Genomic DNA, 4292 nt, shown 5'->3' on the forward strand with positions numbered 1-4292 from the left:
TCTGAGAGAAGAGCACAAATTTATTTGGGAGAATATCATGTAGCTCACAGCCTGGATGGAAGATTAGAGAATTAGATGGAAACAAAACAGGACTCAGGGTAGAATGTAGTGAAAGACATGGAGACAGCAGGGATTAATTGATCGCCTCATCTGTATGCCCTTGAAATGAATAACTTGTAGCATTTTTCCCTGGGTGCATCTCTGTTAGAGTCAGCATGGCAGAAGTAAGAGTCTGGCTCAAGTTGGGTTCTTGGCCAGCTCCTTGATCTGTTATGAGACAGTGGGAAGAACAAACTGGAGGAAGGGACTTCAATTTCAAGGAACTCATCTGCTTCATGGAGAGAGAGGAAGTAGCTAGATCTTCCCTCATTCAAGGAAGACATACTATGAAAGGTGGGTAATTCCTTGGAAGGAATTCACTCAGGGTGTTGCTAGGAAGGAGACACATGGTGGGCAATCATAACCCAAACTGACATATGTCTCCTGGAACAGGACACTAGGCTTTCCAGGTGCCCTCGCACACACCTATGTAAAGGGTTAACTCTACTTTATGAAGCATCAGCGTCCAATTGACAAAGCCTGAGAAAAGAGCTTCAGCTCTCCCTAGCTAATGCTGTCCACGGGAACTTCTTTTGTATCCTCTGGGCAATGAGTACTACACTGACCACTAGAATGGCATATTGGGAAACTAGATATGGGTCTGTGATTATACACTGAATGGAAGAGGCAACTGGACAAAATACACAGAGAAAGCAAATTAAAAGCATTAAGGCAAGTTCAGGGCAGGTGTTAGACTCCTCATGAAGAAAGGAGGAGAATCAAAAGGGGCTTCTTAAGGATTAGTGCTAGAATTTTTAGGCAAGAAAGAGTTTCAAGTTGGTGGCTGGCCACAGTGAAGGGTGTGTGTACTATGGCGTGGGAGACTGGGGGTACATCGCAATTCCAAGAATAGTGGCTTGGCAGAAAGGTAGGGTTTGGGTTGACTTAACGCTGTGCTCTCAGCAGGATAATGGGAAAACCAATCATGAGGCAAGGAGTTACCAAAAATTCAAGCTGTGCTGAATCAGACAAGAAGCACAAGTTCATTGCATCTCATCAACTCAGGCAAATTAGAGGAGCCCTCTCGCTTTACAACTTTATAAGATTCTCAGACATAGGAATGTAACACCCTTTTGTTGTCCTAAGACTGGCCATTTGAGGCAGCTACAATAAAATCATAGTGTTCATCATCCCTCTACTCTCCAACCTTTCCCAAAAAAGAAAAAGAAAACACATAATTGCTGATATTACTGTTTTGTGCGCTGGATGAGAGTTTCCAAAAACAATAACAATTAATTTTCTTCGGTGGTGTTAGCCAAAAAGCAGTGTGGTGCCAGGTTTCCATGATCTTCTTAGGTCATCTGGCATCGGGAACAATGGCTGTGAAAAACAGGCCCTTGGAGGCCAGTAAAGTTGTGTTATAACCCCAATGTTAGAGATTTCATATCTTGGCCATTCGACATCACAGCAGGTAGAAAGCCTAGGATGGAAAATGTCAGGCTGGATACAAGTTTCCTCCGCAGAAATATTGCCTCAACATAGCTGAAATCCTTAGAGATGTTTTCTGTGTGAAGCTTGAAAAACACACTGGCCTTGGCTTGGGATAGATGCCTTCTTGACGCTGCTCCAGACATATTTAAGAAATGGGTCTAATTTTGAAGGATATAGTTGGGCGGCCAACCAAGGCCTAAAAGTAGAATAAGTTATCCTGATTTTATGTAAAAAGAATTTTAGAAAAATAAATGCAGCCAAAACTAGGAAATTTCTGAAGGCATTTACACTGATCTGTCAGTTCTTAAACAGGAGGTGGAGGCCAAGTGAGAGAGATGAACACGCCGTGTGACTTGGGGTGTGAACTCCCCTCTGAGTTATTTCTAGGTCATTGCTATAAACTGGATGCTAAGTGTGATGGACACAACTCATCTTTACTGCTAAATCCCTTGAAATGTCCCCTTAAAAATAGCATTAACACTAAAGTTTGCCAGCAAACAATAAGATAGACTTGTCCTGCTTCTTGAAATGAGGAGCTAATATCATATTCTTTTCTAAGCTTATTTTTTCTCATTTATCTTTTCTAAACAGAGTGCTTGAAGATAAAGCAGTTAATTTGTTGGGTGGTAGTCAAGTATGAAAAAATGGGGAAATATCTCAATAAGGTGTAAAAAATCAGTTTAAAAAAATAACAAGAACAAAAATAATGAAAACTAAGGGAACAAAAATAATGAAAACTAAGGTAGTCCCTTCATTGAGCACCTCCTACGGAAAGGAACAATGCTGGCCTTTGAAAAGAATTTTAAAAACAAGTACTTAAAAGAAGCTTAAATACAGATTATGAAAGAAAGTGTGTTTGTGTGTGTGAAAACATCAACAAGTACCAAATGCAAGGTAAGGCTTGCTACCATTTACTGAGTGTCTGCTGAGGGGCAGGTTCCACTTCACACGCATTAGTGGTTTGTAACATTTGCCGGTTGTCAGAGCTCCATCCAGGCTCCCGTGGCACCGCGTTCCTATGCCTGCCAACCCACCTCACTGGCAGCCCCAAAATTCTCCACTGGGGACTTCATCTGGCTGCAGGAGCATGCTCAGCCCTTCACTGGGCAGTTTGTGTGAGCAAGGAATTAACACCCCTTTGGAGCAGCCCTCTATTAACAACAAGAGTTGGTGGATAAAAATTAAAACAAAAAATCTTGCCCAGCCTCTCCTTTCTATCTCCAAGAGGTAGACAGCTCCAGAATAAAGTGATCTAGAAGGTGAAAGTAGATCCCTCCTAATTACCTTCTCACGGGGGCTGGCCCAGGCAATGACTGGTTGATATGGAGATTGGAAACACAGCGCTTGAGCAGGGAAAGGTTGGGTGTGAGGAGGACAGCACAGGAGGATGGCCTTGCTCCTGGACCACTGCGGAGGTCCCAGCCCTTAAAGCCTAGCAGGCCCCTCTGGCCTGTGTGGCAGGGGCATCACAACATTGGGCCAAATATGACCGCTCCTGCTGATACTGGCCCTGTGCGCAGAGCCGGGCCAAGGTCCAGGGCTAGGGAATGTTCCTGGCATTCCTCGCGGGCGTGGCCTGAGGCTCTGACCCCCATCTCCAGGTCCCATGAGAGGGAGATATTCGAGCTTTGAGGTAGTATGGCCCAGGGCTTGATTGAGATGGAGTGAGAGTTGGTTTCTGGGCCTGAAACAGAAGAGGCTGTAGGAGTTGGGGCCACCCTGGGGCACTGGGGCACCTTCAGAGACAGCTACTATGTCATCCCTGAGCTGAGCTTCATGCGGGCTGATCACTGCCTGCGACAGCAAAAAAAAAAAAAAAAAAAAAAATAGTGGATGGGAGCTCAAATGTGCTGGAACAGCAGGAGTTTCAACCCCACACTGAGTACATGGAACTCACAGCTGAGCCGTCAACTGTGGCCCAGCTCTAGGAGGTGCTGGGGGCTGAGGATGTAGCTGCTGTGCTGAGCCACTGGGGCTGTAGGAAATCGCTAGTTTTGTGACTAATTGTAGAGCCTGGAAACTGGAGCCACCCTGAACTGACAAAGAGCAGCCTCTGCTCAGGATGGGCCTGGAGACCGCTGACTTTGGCTACTCTGTGGGTGAAATAGAGGCCCAGGTGCATAGGACACTGAGTCTCAGCTGCCCTAGAAAAGACAGACAGGCTCAGCAGCGTGCGTGGTGTGCTGGCACCGGAGACAGCACCTGCCAAACGGATCCTGTACCTACAGCACTTCTGGCTTTAGGACTATCAGCTCCTACTAAATGTACCACAGGGAACTGAAGATGCTGACAGTAGCCTGGGTGACAGTGTCACTTCCTCAACAACAGGGAAGAGAACTCTGAGCCTAATGAGGTTCATGCCTTTGCTCACTGTGCCTGTCCCCCTGGCTTTTCTTTCCACAGTGACTCTTCCCTACCCTCAGCTACCCTTCCTCCATCCCTCCCAGGCGGCCTCCTCTCCCTCATCAGACAGATGCAGTCTATGGGCTGTGCCTCTCCCCTGGCTGCTAAGCAGCCTCCATTGATTTCTGCTCATGTTTATAGGATTTCTGCTTAGCCAGAAAATAGTTCAACACAGAAAATCCCTTGCCAGCTCCCTGGGGCACTGGGTGGTCAATGTCACTGATTTTGCAAGTGGATCCTAAACCACCTACAACTGAGGTAGAGACCATGGAATGCAGCAGGATTTCCCTGCCTTGGGGTGTGGGGAATAGCAGCAGGTTGAGGAAATGGGTAGGAATCCTGTTGGAGATCTAGAAATT

At 46.2% G+C, this 4292-nt stretch overlaps 1 pseudogene; it reads left to right on the forward strand.

The window, feature by feature from the left end:
* The first annotated feature begins 3168 nt into the window (after nt 1–3168).
* Nucleotides 3169–3773, forward strand: LOC139014351 (thiamine-triphosphatase-like; annotated as a pseudogene).
* The last annotated feature ends 519 nt before the right edge of the window (nt 3774–4292 follow it).

The sequence above is a fragment of the Myotis yumanensis genome, unplaced genomic scaffold, assembly GCF_028538775.1.
Source record: "Myotis yumanensis isolate MYYU_CA2020_CCGP unplaced genomic scaffold, mMyoYum1.0.hap1 SCAF_7, whole genome shotgun sequence".
NCBI classification, from domain to species: Eukaryota; Metazoa; Chordata; class Mammalia; order Chiroptera; family Vespertilionidae; genus Myotis; species Myotis yumanensis.